Consider the following 19041-nt stretch of genomic DNA (forward strand, 5'->3'; position numbering starts at 1 on the left):
AGGGATGAGAGTTCTTTTAGACTGAGATTGGGGCTGAGAGGTGTGTGATGCACTCGTGTCCAGGTTCCCAGTTGCTCAGTGGTACCCATGCCCTTCCTTTGATTGGTTAGTGATGCCGTGCTCTTCTGGGAATTTCTGATGGCCTGGTGGGCTCCTGCAGGTCTGAGGGGTTACATGTAAGTGGTAGTCACCTTCTGTCCCACACCTGGAATTTCCCTCCCTAAACAAACCCTTCCGGACAAAACTGGCCCCTAGAGTTTTATCTGTTGCAAAAGCAAAGGGCTTCTTGAGCCTGGTAATTAGGACCTTGTCAGGCCAGCTATATTACTCCCTCAACTCAGTGGATTCGTTTTGGTAAAGGCCAGATAAGGACACCTTAGGCTAAGGCAGACAGATGAGAGACTGGGTCCTGCCTTTACATTACAGGGCTTTGGTCTTGAATACAAATCTGAATACAGACTGGCTTCCAAGTTCTATCCTGAGATAGAACTGGACTGACAGTGCATTCTCTTCATTAAACGTGGCTACTGTGCTTACCGCTACTCTCTCTCATCTGAAATTCTTGCACAAAGACAAGAACCTCTGATCAGCCATCTCCTGTAACACTTTGACTTGCTGAGCCAGAGAGTCTCAGAGTCAGGGTCTCTGCGACCTTCCCCGGTCCCCTGCCCCATGATCTCTCAATCGAGTGGTGAGAGGCTTTCTCTGAGGCTCCCTTGTCTGACTAAGGGAAGTCCCCCCTCCAGTAAAGAGCTTGACTGTATGAAATCTCATTAACCAGGAGGGATTGACCACCAGAGAGGAGACTGGAGAGCAAATGCCACATCTAGAGCCCAGAGGAACTCCGTCTCAGGCCATTGCTTGTTCATTTCCCCTAAAGATCATTGACTGCCCCTCTAAATGCCTTACCCATCCTACGTCCCTCTCCCCCATGAAGAGGGTGTTTAAGCCTCAATCATCTGGTTCTTCTTCAAGTTTCATAATTTCTATGGTTCCCATGCAGGTGTGCATGTTAAATAAGCTCCCATGTCCTCTTCTCCTGTTGATCTATTGTCAGTTTATTTTAGCAGATGTCCAGCCTTGGGAGAGGGCAAGGCAAATTCCTTTGCCCCTACACTTCTCCAGGAAAAGCACACTGGGGTGGGTGCTACGATCCAGTGGCTTAAGTCGCAGCTTGGCACACCCGCATTCCTAAAGAGTGCCTAGGATCCAGTCCTGTCTCTACTTCTGATCCAGTTTCCTTCTAATGCACCTGGGAGGCAGCAGATGATGGCCCAAGTTCTTGGGTTCCTGCCACCCATGTTGGAGACCCAGATGGGGTTCCTGGCTTCTGGTTTTGACCTAGTTCAGCCCCAGTTGTTGAATGCATCTGAGGAGTGAACCAGCAGATAGAAGATCTCTCTTTCTCTCTCGCTCGCTCTCTCTTTCTCTATCACTCTGCCTTTCAAATAAATAAATCTTTTTTTCTTTTTTAATAGAAAAGTACAATGTCCTGGGCTTTTCCCCCTCACTCATTCCCAACACCTAGCATAGCACACAGAAAACATTCTTCACTCAAAACTGCATTAAGCGAACGATGAATAAAACAAAAAAGTGTATGAATGAATATATCACGGAGGAAAAACTTTTCCTCTACCCTGTTGGGTGCCACTTTGGAGGACCTATAAATTAAAATGACAAAAATACTTAATTACATATATATATGTACAGACACACACACACACACACACACACTCATGGGAGTTCACAAAGAAATGTGGCTTCAATTGGAGGCTGTCATGCCACCTTAAGAGGGGGTAGAGAGGGGAAAAGGAGAACAAGTGGCTTTTAAGAAAAACAAATAAGGGGATGACTGTGGTCCAGTGGGTTAAGTTGCTGCCTGCAATGCCAGCATCCCATATGGGTACAGGTTCAAGTCCTGGCTGCTCCACTTACAATCCAGCTCCTGCTTAATGCACCTGGGAAAGCAGCAGCAGAGGACCCAAGTGCATGGGCCTCTACCACATGGAACACCTGGATAGAGTTGCAGGCTCCTGGCTTTGGCCTGATCCAGCCCCAGCTGTTACAGCCTTGGGAGTAAACTGGTGAATGGAAGATCTCTCTCTCTCTCTTTCTCTCTCTCTCTCTCTCTCTCTCTCCCACTCCCACTCCCTCTCTCTCTGTAACTCTGCCTTTTTAAATACATAAATCTTTTTTTAAAAAATTAATGAATGTGTCCATAGAAGAGATAGAAAAAAATTATGCATGCATTTTTTAAGATAAATTTATTTATTTGAAAGTCAGAGTTACACAGAGAGAGAAGGAGAGGCAGAGAGAGAGAGAGATCTTCCATCCACTGGTTCACTCCCCAGTTGGCTGCAACGGCTGGAGCTGACCCAATCCAAAGCCAGGAGTCAGGAGCTTCTTCCGGGTCCCCCATATGGGTGCAGGGACCAAAGGACTTGGGCCATCTTCTATTGCTTTCCTAGGCCATAGCAGAGAGCTGGATGAGAAGTGGAGCAGCCAGGTCTCAAACCAGCGCTCATATGGGATGCGGGCAGTGCAGGTGGTGGCTCTACCAGCTATGCCACAGTGCAGGCCCCATTATGCTTGTATTAATCCATTCATGCTACTGCAAGAAAAATATCATAAACAACAGAAATGTATTTCTACAGGAAGTCCAAGATTCAGGTCCCAGGAATATCTGGTGAAGGCCAACTTCCTGGCTCATAAGTGGTCATCTTTTTGTTGTATTCTCTATGGCTGTGCTAAGAGCAAAGGACCTCTCTGGGTTGTCTTCCCCAAGAAACTAATCCTGCCCCCTGACATAGGCTCCACCTCCTAATACCATGACTTTGGGGTTAGGTTTCAATCTATAGATTCTGGGCAACACAAGCATTTAGCCTAAAGCAACTCTTATGACCATGTCTCTTCAGAAGCTGTTTCTCATCCCCCACACTGACCTGTGCTGACTTTGCTCTTCAGTGACAGGGATTCGTCTTTGCTGATCGCGACACTGTCGGAGAGGGGATTTAGAGCGCTCTTCTTGTTGGGAGAAGGCTTTCTTCAGGAAGGTAAGGGGAGTTCAGAACAAGCCTCTTCCCAGTTGTTGGTTCCCAAATGTCTCCCTCTCAAAATACTCCTTAGGCCACTGTGGCACATTCTGCACCCTTTCAAATGAATAGGTGAGTGAATGACGAGAGCAATGAATGACAGGAGGATGGATGGATAGAAAGATGAATGGACAGGCAGATGAACAAAGGAAAGCCCACATGAGGCTTCAGACCACCCCCGGTTAGAGGGCAGGGCTGAGCAGCACAGATGAAATGTCGGCTCTCAGGAGTCCCTGTCCCCACTGAGCATGAGTGCAGAATTGTTCTCTTACACATACACCATGAGGCTGAACCCTCAACAGCCGGGAGAGGAGAACCACAGGGTCAACGTGTCTGGGGGCCGGCGCTGTGGCGTAGCGGGTAAAGCCGCCGCCTGTAGTGCCAGCATCCCATATGGACACCGGTTCAAATCTCAGCTGCTCCTCTTCTGATCCAGCTCTCTGCTATGGCCTGGGAAAGCAGAAGAAGACGGCCCAAGTCCTTAGGCCCTTGCACCCATGTGGGAGACCCGGAAGAAGCTCCTGGCTCCTGGCTCCTGGCTTCAGTTCGGCACAGCTCTGGCTAGAGCAGCCAATTGGGGAGTGAACCATCAGATGGAAGACCTTTCTCTCTCTCTCTCTCTCTGCCTCTCCTCTCTCTGTGTAACTCTGACTTTCAAATAAATAAATAAATCTTTAAAAATAAAAAATAAAAGGGGGACAGTATTGTGGCATAGTGGGTAAATCTCTAATTCCGATCTAGCTCCGGGCTAATGGCCTGAGAATGCAGCTGAGCATTGGGCCCCTGCACCTACATGGGAAACCCAGAAGCTTCTAGCTCCTGGTTTCAGTCTGGCCCAGCCCTAGCTGTTGAGGCCATTTGAGGAGTGAACCAATGGATAGAAGATCTCTTTCTGTGTCTCTCCTTCTCTCTGTGTAACTCTTTCAAAGAAATAAAATAAATCTTAAAAAAAAAAAAAAAAAGAATGTGATCTAATGGTAGTTAATAAACTGGGGGAAACCTAGTGAGCCTGTTTGTGCCTCAAGGCTGGGGAACATCCAGCCGCAGGCCATGTAAGGCCGGTGAAATCATTTGGCTTGGTGCTGCATCCATATATAGGACTAGAAATTTAGTTAAGTCCATAGCAGGCTAATTTTTTGGCTGATAATTTTGTACAGTCCGTAAATGATGTTCTAAATAACCAAATGGCCCTTGGCAGAACAAAGTCTGCCCACGCTTGATAGATTCCTCTCTGTATCCTCCCTCCTCGGGAGGGCCCTGTCACAAGCTGGTCTCAGGGGAGGGCAGCAGGGACAGGGCTCAGAGACAGCTTCTCGCTTCGGATTCCTTCAGCCTAAAACGTTCGTCATGACCGGGTGCCTCGCGACGAGGTAGTGCGACCTGAATCCCACCAATTGCTTGGTGGTGTTATATCCACGGTGTTACCAGCAGTGAAAGGTCATTCACGCCATGATTACACTTTCTGGCAGAAGCAGGGTTTACATCTGTGGAAATCGAAAGAGGATCCTGCAAAGGAATGCATGAGAGACCACTGCAGGGGGAGAAATAGCCTTCTCAGAACGGTGAGTGCAAGCCGTCTCGTTGCTTCCTAGCGGCACTTTGGTCATTTATGAGTGCACGTGTGCTTAAGGGTTTAACCTGAGTCCTTGTGTAATTAGCTCTGAGTGCATGTGTGTCCGTGCCAACATTTCTAGAAGCCTGTGTACACAAGACACGGGTATGTAAAGGATCCCAAATAGGATCCTAATCTCGAAAACTTTGGCTCAGAAATGAGACAGATTGAAACAATCTATGAAAAGAATAAGAAACAGAAAGGAAATTGAGTCAGAAGAGGGAAAAGGTCAACATCTTATTGAAGAAACACAAAGGCATAAATTGAAAATAGATGTTCACCACCCATTCTAACCGGATGCCCTGCTGTCAGGATGTTTGAAAATGACCAACTTCCATACAATGGCTTAATGCTGCCCAGCCTTGGATGGGTTTAGGTCTTCACCATTCACATGTGACAGAAGTGTAGGTCAGGCTGAAGAATAAACTCACTGGAGAATTTCTCGTTTATAGACATGATTTGAAAAATTTTCATTCATCTAAATGATTATAAAATAGTGCCTTATATTCTAGAAAGAAATAAAATCTCAAGGAAATGATTACCGATGTATCATTTCTTTATTAAACAGCAGTTCTTAATAGTTTCTGAAGAGAAGTTCCAAAGACCTTTCATTTTGACTGAGTATGCCAGTGTAAAAATGAAGCAATAGAATGTCATGTTTTCAATCTCCTAGACAGATTTAGTATGAAACATTACAAGAAAATGGAAGACGTATATAGATCTTAGCTGATGTCCCTCTGGAACCTGTTTTCTTGAAAGTTTAGGTATTTCGCAAATCTCCTGCATTTGTATAATGGTTTGTCCTTTTTCAAAGGGCTTTTGCATTTCTGATCCTTGTTGATCCTCATAACAACTTTACACGATGTTTGAGCATTAAGTGGGAGGAAACATGAGCTACTGAGAAGTTGTGTGGTTTATTTGAGGTGTCACAGCCAGTGACAGCCCAACAACAAGTAATTCCTATTCTCTTTCCACTAGTCATTAACGCCTCCCTAAAATAATACACAGGATATCTGCACAGCCCATTCTAAGAACTAGAGAGACTCCCCCGTGTTGTGTTACAGGGAGTTGACATAAGGCACATATTTTCCTAGAGGACACCTCGCGGCCATTCTGGGCAGCCAGTGCACAGGCTGTGATAAGTGTTTGACTGTCATCTGTCATTCCACGTGCAGAGGAAAGGGCCTTGGATAGGGGTCAGGAAAGCTGAATGCTTGCTTTTATAATTAAGAAGCTTGCAGGGGTGGGTATCTAGCACAGTGGTTAAGACAGATTTGCTAATTTAGTCAGTTGTTAAGACAGGCAGTGGTTAAGACAGATGCACCCATTCCACTTCAGGGCACCTGGGTTCAAGTCTTTGCTCCTGAGCCCGCTTCCTGCTAATGTATACCCTGGGAGACAGCAGGTGAAAGCTTAGGTGGTTGGGTCCCTGTCAGCCAGGTGAGGACCTCGATTGATTGATTCTAGAATCCTGGCTTTGGCCTGGCCTAACTGTGGCTGTTGTAGGAATTTGAGGGGAAAACTAGTGAATGGGGGATCTTTCTCCATCTCTCTGTCTCTGTACCTTTTCCTATCTCTCTCTCAAGTAAATAAATAAATAATTTTATTAAATATGTTTAAAAATTCTATGATGAGTCATTTATAAAAAATGAAGAATTATCCTTTTAAATTTTTTTTGTAAAATTCAAATTTCCATTGGGTGTGAATTAGAACTACTCTGTAATTTAACAGGTCAGTCACACAGCTTTGTCCTTTTGTCTGTGACCCTAAAAACTGCTCCAGGGGCCAGCACTGTGGTGTAGTGGGCTAACTACTATTCCGCCTGCGGCACTGGAATCCCATATAGGCACTGGTTCAACTTCTGACTGCTCCTCTTCCCATCTAGCTCTCTGCTATGGCCTGGGAAAGCAGTGGAAGATGGCCCAAGTGCTTGGGCCTCTGTAGCCATGTGAGAGACTCGGAAGAAGTTCCTGGTTCCTGGCTTCGGATCAACGCAGCTCCAGCTATTGTGGCATCTGGGGAGTGAACAAGTGGATGGAAAACTTTTCTCTGTCTCCCTCTCTCTCTCTCTGTAACTCTACCTCTCAAATAAATAAATATTTTTAAAAATAATAATAAATAAAAATAAATTAAAAACTGCTTCAAAGAGGTTGTGCAATCTGATATTATAGCAACTCATTATTTCTTCTCAAATAAATTCTTCATTGGCCTAATTCAGGGTGGGAAAGGGGGGCTTCTAGTCCATCTGATGGTTTTCATTAATACATCAACAACTATTTTACTTCAGTGACATATTCTGAGGTGATAGTTCGTCAATAGATTAAGGAAACATTGCAATCTAACACATTCCAGTAAATAACCAGGACAAGATTAATGGTTGAGTCTAATGAAAGCCATCTGTCCCAGTAGCTAGCCCACTTTCTTCATTTCATTTTGGATTTCAATAAATGGTGACTGCTGAAGCATACATGAGTCAGGCTGAGTAAATATAATTCTTAGGGTGTGATATTCACTTCCCTTAGAACACCAACCAGTATCCACATAGCCTACAGTCGGAAGAGGGAAAACCTAGTCAGCTGGCAGGCTGGTTTGTTGACTTGAAGGCTACAGATCTATTTCTGTCCTCTGGTTTACATGAGCTGTGTTTTCTTGGTGAACAGGCTCCACCATAGAATGATGGGCTCAGACAGCGAAATGTGTTGGTCTTACATATTGAATGCTGCCCTCATCTCAAAGCATGATGAGTCAGCAATCAATATAAATTAGGTAATTGTCTAAGGTAGAATGAACACAATTCCTCTGTGGCACTGTCTAACCTAATGATTGGAATTAAATACATATTGGAGAGGGTGAAATAATGTGCATTACATTTTTTGAAGGCACTCTTCAAAATGAAAACTTATACAAAACTAGGCTGGAAAAACATACTAAAAAAATTAACAACTATCTCTGGCAGTGAGATCAAGTGATCTTTATTTTCTTTGAAAAATGGTTTATTGTCTGCATTTTCAAAATATTCTTCATAATCTTTTATTATCTAAGTAATAAAATTAAAAAATTTGTTTTATTACTAGTTACAATTATGTCCTTTACTAATATTTTGATGGCAGATTTACAGATATATTAGTAAATAAGATTAAATTCAGGGGCCAGTGCTGTGGCATAGTGGGTAAAGTCACTGCCTGCAGTGCCAGCATCCTATATGGGCACTGGTTCGAGTCCTGGCTGCTCTACTTCCAATCCAGCTCTCTGCTATGGCCTGGGAAAGCAGTAGAAGATGGCTCAAGTCCTTGGGCCTCTGCACCTGCATGGGAAGACCCAGAGGAAGCTCCTAGCTCCTGGCTTCGGATCACCACAGCTCCAGCCATTGCGGCCAACTGGGGAGTGAACCAGCAGATGGAAGACCTCTCTCTCTGCCTCTCCTTCTCCCTCTGACTTTCAAATAAATAAATAAATAAATTTTTTAAAAAGATTAAATAAAATTTTTACTTGATTTGTACCAATATTCCTACTCTAAAATAAAATTTTTATTTATTTACTTTTATTTATTTGAAAGGCAGAGACACAGAGAGAGAGAGAGACAGAGACAGACACAGAGGCAGAGACTCCATTCACGATTCACTCTCCAAATGCCGACAACAGTCAGGGCTAGGCCAGGCTGAAGCCAGAAACCTGGAATTGAGTCCAGGTCTACCACATGGGTGATAGAGATCCAAGTATTTCAGCCATCACCCCTGCCTCTCAAGATGTGCATTAGTGGGAAGCTGGAATAAGAAGTAGAGCTAGGACAGAGACATTTTTTATATAAATTTTATATATCAATATATATAAACATTTTATATTGTGCTAGCAATGAAATCTCATTTGACTAAAGCCTCCATAATTGAGCAAGAAGAAGACCACAAGAAATTCTAGTTTTTATTTTTTTTTAAGATTATTTATTTATTTATTTGAGAGGTAGAGTTCCAGTGAGAGGGAGAGACAGAGAGAAAGTCTTCCTTCTGTTGGTTCACTCCCCAGATGTCCGCAACAGCTGGAGCTGCTCCGATCCAAAGCCAGGACCCAGTTGTTTCTTCCTGGTCTCCCATGCCAGTGCAGGGGCCCATGCACCTGAGCCATCTTCTACTGCTTTCCCAGGCCATAGCAGAGAGCTGGATTGGAAGAGGGGCAGCCGGGACTAGAACTGGCACCCATATGGGATGCTGGCGCCGTAGACAGAGGATTAACCTACTGCACCACAGCGCTGGCCCTGAAATTCTAGTTTTTAAAATATAGGTGTTGGGGCCAACACTGTGACCTGTAGGGTAAAGCTGCCACCTGCAGTGCCAGCATCCCATATGGGTCCTGGTTCAAGTCCTGGCTGCTCCACTTCTGATCCAGCAATGGCCTGAGAAAACAGTAGAAGATGGTCCAAGTCCTTGGGCCCCTGCATCCATGGGGAGACTGGAACAGGCTCCAGGCTCCTGGCTCCTGGCTTCAGATCAGTGCAGCTCCAGCTGTTGCAGCCATATAAGAAGTGAACACCTCCCACCCTGTGTCTGCCTCTATGTAACTCTGCCTTTCAAATAAATAAATCTTTAAAAAAAATAAAAAATAAAATGTATGTGTCTAGCCTAGTTTTTTTATTTTATTTTATTTATTGAACAAAAATTTTCAAAGTACAGCTTACAATAGCTTCCCCCCCCCCATAACTTCCCTCCCACTAGCCTAGTTATTAAGACATCACATCCCACATCAGAGTATCTGGGTTCAGTCCTCAGCTCCAGCTCCTGATGGCTGCTGCCTGCTGATGCAGACCCTGGGAGGCAGCAGCTGATGCTCAAGCTCCTACCATCCACATGGGAGACCTGGAAAAGCTATAGGCTCCCAGCTTCAGCCCTGGCTTGGCAATGGCTGCTGAAGGCATATGGAGAGTAAAACAGCAAATGGGAGCTCTCCCCCAACCCTCTTTCTCTGCCTCTCAAAGACATAAATAAAATTAAGAGACACCTCTGACACCAAAAATAATTTATCCAGAGATCATCACTCATTTCTCAATTTTAGCTAATTAGAATATATCTAGGTATCCTGACATAATCCAAAAAGGCCTGTGAATAGTGAAAAAATTAAGATAAAAGAAGAAATATCTTGCTCAACGCAAAACCACTTACCCTTTTCCATTTTTCCTCTTTCAAAGGTGTGGAGTCTCAGTGCAGAAAGAAACTCAGTGTTATCTGTTAACTCACCAGGGTCTGAAATGCGGTTTTGAGGTGACTACACTGCTCGTGCAGGTTCCCAAGGACAATCTGAGCTCCATCAGCAGTCCTCAGAGTACCAACCCCTCTGTTCCAGAGGAGCAGCAGCCACAGTGGACACACAGTGACCTTCAGAGGGAGGTCCAGCCAGGGATGGATCCAGGCAGCCTGCGGCACCCAGATCTCCCTCTTGATATGAAAATCAGTTTCATAGGGACCACTGAGCATAGCCCAAGAAAGAGTAAAACAAGACCTTTATCACTTCTGTCTAGCCAGTATTCTGGAATGTGGCACAACACTACAGAGGCTGACAAAGATTTTCCTAACTTCCTGTGTCAGTTACCCTTTGCTCCTTAACAAACTCAGTAACTTCCAACAACGAACCATGTATTTGGTCCCAATTTGGTAATTTGGGCTGGGATCAGCTGGGCAGTTTTTCTCCTAGTCCAGGCTGGTGGGTTTGCAGGGGGCTGCAATGTCCTCACTCCCAAGAGTCTGGAACTCTAGTGGGATACCTGGAATGAGTGGGATGGCTGTACTCCTCGAAGTGTGACCCCTGGTCTTCCAAGTGGCTAGCCCAGGCTTACTCGCAGGTGGCTGTGTTTCCAAAGCAAACGCTCCAAGACGCTCTTCAAGGCCTAGCCTCAGAGGTGACACAGTGTCACTTCCAAGGCATTCTGCTAGACAAAGCAAGACACTAAGCAGCCCAAAAACAAGAGAAGGGCTAGTAGCCTCTAATCTTGATGGGGGAGTAGGAGAGTCGCATTGCATAGGATTACAGATGCAAGAGGCAAGATGCTTTGGGGTCCTTAGTGTAATAACCTACTATCACCAGCTAATGCCCCAAGCACCTCAAAAGTCTTAACTATGATGCATTTCTTCCTTAAAAGCCCAAAAACATCCAAAGCACCTGAAATTTTCTGCAGTTGTTTATCAGGTTTTCATTAAGTTCAGGAGAGAGATGCAATCACTAGCCATCATGAATGGGTCCAGACCCTAGCTCAAGAGCAATGCCTCAAGGCTAGCACTGTGGTTTAGTGGGAAAAGCTGCCACCTGCGACACCACCATCCCATATGGGAGTTGAAAAATCTCTCGGTTTGAGACTGAGCCAGTCCACTTCTGGTTCAGTTCCCTGCTAATGCGCCTGGGAAAGCAGCATAAGATGGCTCAAAACTTTGGACCCCTGCACCCATGTGGAAGACCCAGATAGAATTCCGGGTTCCTGGCTTTGACTTGGCCCAGCCCTGGCTGTTGCAGCCATTTGAGGAGTGAATCAGTGAATGGAAGATCTCTGTGTGTGTGTGTGTATGTGTGTGTGTGTGTCTGTAAACGCTGCCTTTCAAATAAATAAATAAGTCTTTTAAACAAATAAAAAATAGAGCAATGCCTCTGCAGATGGCTCAGAAAGTGTCCAAAGGTCACCCTTCATTTTAAGGCCAAGATCTCACCCCAGGAGGAGTTTAAGCCATGTCATTTCCATGACACCTGACACGTGGAAAGGCATGTCTCTGAACTGCACCTGTGTGGGTTTGTGCCTGCCCCTACATGAGATGACAAGAACTTCCCCCTCTTGCATATTCATTTCCCCGTGCTCAGGGAGCCATAGCTTTGGAAGCAATTCCCTATCGTCTCTTTATTTGCTGCAAATAAATTACCTTGGGTGACAACTACTTCCAGTGGAAGTTTTGATTTCTACTCACCAAGAAATGAGCCATTCTGGTTCAGTGACAGTGCCACATTGCCATGGAGTCTACTCCTGCAGCTGGGACCACTCTGTCAGGTCCAGTGGGGTATAAATTCCTGGAGCAGCAGCAGCCATGCATCAGGCACCCAGCACCTTCATAATGGATGGGGCACCACAGCAGCTGTAGAATCCAGGGCCTGGTGGAGGAGGAAGTCCTGCTGGTAAGTGAAACATTCCCTACTTTTGTGCCCAAAGGGAGAGAGAGACATGGATGAGATTGGAGTTTCCACCGTGATGCAGGTGAAGATTGATATCAAAAATAGTCCCTTGTCATTAGGTTGCTTCTATTTCCTTTTGGCTGTTGTTTTTGTGTTGTCTCGTAATCTTTCTTTCGTCGCCCTGTTTCCCCCTGGCTCATGGCCCAGGAATCACATATAATTCTAATAAGCTTGGTTTCTCTCTTTCTAACCCACAATAGATCAAAAGGAGCAAATAGAAGGAAGCAAAAGAACTACTGATATTCAGTACTCTGACAAAAGCAAAAATGGCCTGGGAATCTTGACAGAGAGGAAGAGTCAGAAAAACTATCAAAGGCAAATTCAGGGATGGGTATTTTGCCTGTTGGTTAAGGAGCTGCTTGCAATTCCATATTCCACACCACACCACAGTGCTGAGTTCAAGTCCCAGCTCCACTCCTGATTCCAGTTTCCTGCTAATGAGTACCTTGGGAGATAGCAGATGATAGCTCAAGTATTTGGGACACCTGGGAGTCCCAGAAGTTCTGGGCTCCTGGCTTCCACCTGGCCAACCCCTGACTTTTGCAGGCATTTGGAGAGTGAACCAGCAGTTGGGAGAATTCTGAGTGACTCTTTCTCTCAAGTAAATAAATAAAATAATTTTTTTGACAGGCAGAGTTAGACAATGAGAGAGACAGAGAGAAAGGTCTTCCTTCTGTTGGTTCACCCCACAATGGCCGCTACGGCCAGCGCTGCGCCATTCCGAAGCCAGGAGCCAGGTGCTTCCTCCTGGTCTCCCCTGCGGGTGCAGGGCCCAAGCACTTGGGCCATCCTCCACTGCCTTCCCAGGCCACAGCAGAGAGCTGGACTGGAAGAGGAGCAACTGTGACAGAATCCTGCGCCCCAACCAGGACTAGAACCCAGTGTGCCAGCGTTGCAGGCAGAGGATTAGCCAAGTGAGCCACGGCACTGGCCTAAATAAAATAATTTTTAAAAAGCAACTTCAGGGATTAGTGCTGCGGTGTATGTAGTAAGTTAAGCTTCCACCTGCAGTGCTGGCATCCCATACAGGCACTGATTCAGGTCCTGACTGCTCCTTTTCCTATCTGGGTTTCTGTTAATGGCCTAGGAAAGAAGCAGAGGCTGGCCCAAGTGCTTGGGTCCCTGTACCCATGTGAGGGACTTCGAAGAAACCTCTATCTTCAGATCGACCCAGCTCCAACTGTGTATAATATAATTTTCTTTGTAAGATTTATTTATTTGAAAGATAGAGTGACAGAGACAAAGAGATATCTTCCATTTGCTGATTTGCTCCCCAAATGCCTATAATAGCCAAGGCAGGGCAAGGCAGAAACCAAGAGTAGGAACTCCATTTGGGTCTCCTATGTGAGTGGCAAGGAGCCAAGCACTTGAGCCATCATCTGACACCACCCAGGATATATTAGCAGGAAGCTGGATCAGAAGCAGAGCAGCCAACTCAAACCAGCACTTTGATGCAGGATGCCAGCATTGCAGGTGGCAGCTTAACCTGCTGTGCCGCAGTGACTTTCTAAGCAGCTGCTGTGCTGGACTATTTGTGGATGTGTAGGACATGCTACCCAACCTCGAGAAGTTGAAAAATAGGGACTGGCATTGTGGCGTAGTGAGGTAAGCCACCACTTGTGATGCTGGCCTCCCAATGGGCACCAGTTTGAGTTCCTGATGCCCCACTTCCAATCTGGGTCCCTGCTAATGTGCCTGGGAAAGGCAATGAAAGATGGTCCAATTGTGTGGGCCCCTACACCCATGTGGGAGACCCAGATGAGGCTCCTGGCATTGGGCTGGCCCAGCACTGGCCATTGTGGCCATCTGGGGAGTAAATCAGCAGATAGAAGATTTCTCTCTCTCTCTCTCTCTCTCTCTTTCCCTCTCTTCCTTTCTCTCTGTAACTCTTTCAAAATACGTAATTCTTTTTTTAAAACTTAAAAAATTTAAATATGCTTGTAACAGATGCCATTGATATGAAAATAAAATGTATTGGATTAACTAAGAAAAGAAATATGTTGTCAGTGGTGCTATCAGTAAGACTTCAAAGAGATGTGGTCTTTGAGCTGTGCCATCTTCTGCTGCCTCCTAGGATGCATTAGCAGGACTCTGTAGCCCAGACTTGAACTAGACTCTCCCATAAGGGATGCTGGTGTCTTAATCAGCAACTTTACGCATAGTGCCTGCCCCATAACTTCTTTGCTTCTAATATTTTCCATCTGCAGTTGTGGAAGCTGAGGCTACAAGAGGGCTGAGTGGCCAATTGCATTATCATAAAAGAAATGTCCATGGCTCAGGAAGTTACAAGGGTTTTGGGAGCTCTGACCAGAAGTTTGGGACCAAGCAAATACTCTCATGTATGGTCAGGAACCACAAAAATCACGTTTCACCTGACAACACCGCATATGCAATGGTGGCCCTGTAGAATTATAATGCTATGGAAAAATCCCTATCACATAGTGATGTCACGGACACCAAAGCATCCTAGAGCAAAGCATTCCTCATGTGTTTGTGATGAGGTTGGAGGAAGCAACTCTGCCACAATGCCAGTCCCATAAAAGCATACCACAGGGCCAGCCCTGTGGCATAGCGGGTAAAGCCACCACCTGCAGTGCCAGCATCCCATATGGATACCTGTTCGAGTCCTGGCTGCTTCACTATTTTTTTTAAGATTTTATTATTTATTTATTTGAAAGAGTTACACAGAGAGAGAAGGAGAGGCAGGGAGAAAGGTCTTCCATATGCAGGTTCACTCCCCAATTGGCCCAGGCTGTAGCAGAGAGTTGGATTGGAAGTGGAGCAGCAGCAACTTGAACCGGTGCCCATGTGGCCCCACCCGCTACACCATAGCGCTGGCGCCCAGGCTGCTTCATGTCTGATCCAGCTCCCTGCTAATGCGTCTGGGGAGCAGTTGAAGATGGTGCAAGTGTTTGGGCCCCTGCAGCCACATAGGGGACCCGGAAGAAGCTCCTTGCTCCTGCTTTGGTTTGGCCAGCTCCAGCCTTTGGGGCGCCATTTGGGGGGTAAACCAGAAGATGGACGATCTCTCTCTCCCTCTCTCTGTTTCTCCCTCCCTTCCTCTCCCTTTCTGTAACTCTGCCTTTCAAAAAATTAAATAAATAAATAAATAAATAAATCTTTTTTTAAAAAAAGACGTATCACATATGATTCCGTACAGAGGCCTGACAACAATCATTGAGAACTAGATTGTTCTTTTGTGTATTTACGATACTATGCTTTTGATTGTTCTTTTACAGTGTACTCCTCTACTCAGAACAACAAAAAAAATCAAGTTTACTTGTTTACATGTAGATCCCGACCTGGAGGGGCAGCGAGGGGAAGTATTCCCCAGCAGCCTTCAGGAAACCGCAGCAACCCAATTCGAGTTTTTCTTTCTGTGCTTCAAGGTGTTCTTTTTGTCCTCATTTTCATCAGGCATTTCGGTAGGGATCTGGGAGCTCTATGTAGCCAGCAGTCCCTGTGGTGAGAGTGAGCGTATCTTACGTAATGGCACGTCTGGCTTGGGAGATGATGGGCATAATGTGAGTGGTGGTCACGGTTGCGCCAGAGTCTATCTACATTGCAATTACTACCTGCAGCTATGCCCCACACATGGCTCCATTCGGAGCCACACTCCACTGCTTGCCTTCACCAGAGACTGTACAAGCAGAGCCTGTAATCTTCCCCCATCTCCCTCGTTCCTGGTTTTTATTTTCATTCTTCTCCTTTTACCACTGCAATATTCACAATTCAAATGCTGCCCATGAAACTTAGGACATTAACCATCTGTGAGGACACCTTTTATCTCCTATCAGCAAGATTGCCTGCAAAAGCCACAGAATCAAAAACACAGGTGTGGAGTGCATACCTGAGGTAGTCGTTTTTAAGCCACCTGCACTTATGGCGCAAGAATACTAAGAAATCATTAATGCTCCTATTGGTCTTCAAAAGACCATCTGCTGCTTTTCAGTGTGAGAAAAGCTCTGTTAACTGGGTGCACACATGCACAGAAAACTTCAGGGCAGCAGAGAAGCTCATCCACAGGCAGTTTCTAGTTTCCTAAATAGATTATACTTTCCAGTTCTCTCGTCCACTGGGGCGGGCTTGTGCTACAGCCAGTAAATCTGCTGTTTGGAATGCCTGCATCCCATGTTAGAGTGCCTGCTTTGAGCTCTGGCTACTCCTTGCTTCCTATCCAGCTTCCTGCTATTGCTCCAGGGAAAGTAGCTGATGTTGGGCAAAGCACTTGCGTTCCTGCCACTCACATGGGAGACCTGGATGGAGTTCCTGGATCCAACCTGGCCCAGTGCTGGCTATTGAGACCATTTGGGGAGTGAGCCAGCAGATGGGAGAGTCTCTGTGTGTGTGAGTGTGTGTGTGTGTGTGTGTGTGTGTGACTCTGCCTTTCAAATAAATACAAATAAATTTTTTAAGATGAACGATTTCAATTAAAGAATAATACAATGAATTCTTCTCCAAATTATTCTATCCTTTTGCAGTCCTCTTTTTTTAAAGATTGATTTATTTATTTGAAAGGTAGAGTTATAGAGAGGCAGAGGTGCAGAGAGAAAGAGAGAGAGAGAAGAGAAATTGAGAGAGAAAAATCTTCCATTCACTAGTTCACTCCCCAGATGGCTATACGGGCCAGAGATGTGCCAATCCAAAGCCAGAAGTCAGGAGCTTCTTCTGGGTCTCCTACATGGGTACAGTGGTTCAAGGACTTGGGCCATCTTCTACTGCTTTCCTAGTCCATAGCAGAGAGCTGGATCAGAAGTGGAGCAGCCAGGACTCGAACCGGAACCCATATGGGATGTCAGCACTGCAGGCAGTGGCTTTACTCCCTACGCCACAGCGTCAGCCCCTGTTCTATCCTTTTTAAGTCCTCTTTTTTTTAATTTTCATTTTATTTGAAATGAGATGTAAGCCTCTCCAGCGAAGTCTTAACCTCTATGCTAAACACCCACCACCTTTTTGCATTTTTTTCTTTATTTTTGTTTCAGTACTATTTTAACATTTCCAAGGAATTCCGGTTCTTTCTTTCTTTCTTTCTTTCTTTCTTTCTTTCTTTCTTTCTTTCTTTCTTTCTTTCTTTCTTTCTTTCTTTCTTTTTTTGACAGGCAGAGTTAGACAGTGAGAGAGACAGAGAGAAAGGTCTTCCTTCCATTGGTTCACCCCCAAAATGGCCGCTAGGGCCAGCGCGCTGCACCGATCCGAAGCTAGGAGCCAGGTGCTTCCGCCTGGTCTCCCATGCAGGTGCAGGGCCCAAGGACCTGGGCCATCCTCCACTGCCCTCCCGGGCCACAGCAAAGAGCTGCACTGGAAGAGGAGCAACCGGGACTAGAACCTGGTGCCCATATGGGATGCCAGCGCTGCAGGCGGAAGATTAACCAAGTGAGCCACGGCACCAGCCTCCCCCCGTTCATCATTTCTTTAGACATCTATTTTTAAAAAGGATTTTTCTTTGTGTAACTAAAATATTAATTAGCTCTACTAATAAAACTAATGTCATCTAATACCTAGTCTAAAATCAAATGTCCTAAATTCATTCAAAAATGGAATTTTTAGAGGCAAGTGTTATGGGACAGTAGGTTAAGTCACTGCTTGGGATGCCACATCTCATATCAAAGTGCTGGCTCCAGGCTTGTTTATTCTGCTTCTTCTCATACAGCTTCCTGCTAATCCATCCTGGAAAATAGCAGAGGATGGCTCAAGTACTTGACCCCCTGCAACCATCATGGGAGACTCAGATGGAATTCCTGGCTCCTGGCTTCTTTCTTCCTCAGCCCTGACTGTTGCACATATTTAGGGGAGTAAACCAGCAGATGAAAATCAATCTCCCTCTCTCCTTCTCTCTCTCCTCTCTCTCTCTCTCTCTCTCTCTCTCTCTTTCTCAGCAGTTCAAGTAGATGAAAATAAATAAACATTTTTAAATGGCGTTTTATAGTTTTGTTTGCTCAAACCAGTATCCAAACAAGATCCACATATTCTATGTAATTTTTATGTTTCAGCCATAAAAATGTGTTTAGAAGGGCCGGCATTGTAGCTTAACAGGTAAAGCCACCACCTGCGACTCCAGCATCCCATATGGATGCTGGTTTGGCCTGGCTGCTCCACTTCTGATCCAGCTCCCTGCTAATGATGTACCTGGGAAAGAAACAGACAATGGCCCAAGTCCTTGGACCCCTGTACCCATGTGGGTGACCTGGAAGAAGTTCCTGGCTCCTGGCTTTGGCCTGGCACAGCCCTGGCCATTGCAACCATTTGGGAAATGAACCAATAGGTGGTCTCTCTCTCTCTCTCTCTCTCTCTTTAAGATTTATTTATTTATTTACTTGAAATTCAGAGTTACACAGAGAGGAGAGGGAGAGGGAGAAGAAGAGGGAGGGGAGAGAGAGAGAGAGATGAGAGAGAGATATCTTCCATCTGCTGGTTTACTCCCCAAATGGCTGCAATGGCTGGAGCTGTGCCGATCCAAAGCCAGGAGCCAGGAGCTTCTTCTGGATCTCCCACACGGGTGCAGGAGCCCAAGGCTTGAACCATCCTCTACTGCTTTCCCAGGCCATAGCATAGAACTGGATCAGAAGTGGAGCAGCTGGGTCTCGAACTGGCGCCCGTATGGGATGCTGGCATTGCAGGTGGCAGCTTTACCTGCTATGCCACAGCACCGCCACCCCCTCCCCAACTCTGCCTCTCAAACAAATGAACTAAACAAATAAATAACATCTTTTTAAAAAAATTTGGAGAACCAACAAGAGCTATCACAATTACACAATTTCCAAGAGTGCATTAAGTAAGACTTTTGTTTTCAGCCTACCCGCTTGTCAATCTCAATTCATCCTTTTTTCTTTTTTCAAGACATTTAAGTGTTTCTCTGCTTCTAGGATGAGTTCCTTAGCTCTTCCCTTTCCCCTCTCCATTCCCTAACCTTCTTTGCTACCTGTTGTTTCAGACTAACATTCCCTTTGGTGAAAGCCCAAACGCTAGCAGTTGTAGCTCAGACTCCAAGCTTGGCCCAGAGTCAGTATCTGTCCCAACATTTTCTTTTCTCTTTTTTTTTTTAAACCTAATTTGATGTTTTATTACTAAAAGAAAAGATCAGTATGGTACAGTATTACTCCAGAGGAATTAAAGGAAGATCCTTAGGGCTGCTTCACCCAC

At 45.4% G+C, this 19041-nt stretch overlaps 1 long non-coding RNA gene across 1 annotated transcript; it reads left to right on the plus strand.

Annotated features, from left to right (window-relative positions):
- The first annotated feature begins 4412 nt into the window (after positions 1–4412).
- Positions 4413–6850, plus strand: LOC149122583 (uncharacterized). The gene is made up of 2 exons (XR_016219325.1): positions 4413–4654; positions 6590–6850. It is a non-coding gene; the product is annotated as an uncharacterized LOC149122583 (long non-coding RNA).
- The last annotated feature ends 12191 nt before the right edge of the window (positions 6851–19041 follow it).

This window comes from Oryctolagus cuniculus, chromosome 13 (assembly GCF_051225735.1).
Source record: "Oryctolagus cuniculus isolate XC-2025 breed Fujian yellow rabbit chromosome 13, ASM5122573v1, whole genome shotgun sequence".
In the NCBI taxonomy this organism is placed as follows: Eukaryota; Metazoa; Chordata; class Mammalia; order Lagomorpha; family Leporidae; genus Oryctolagus; species Oryctolagus cuniculus.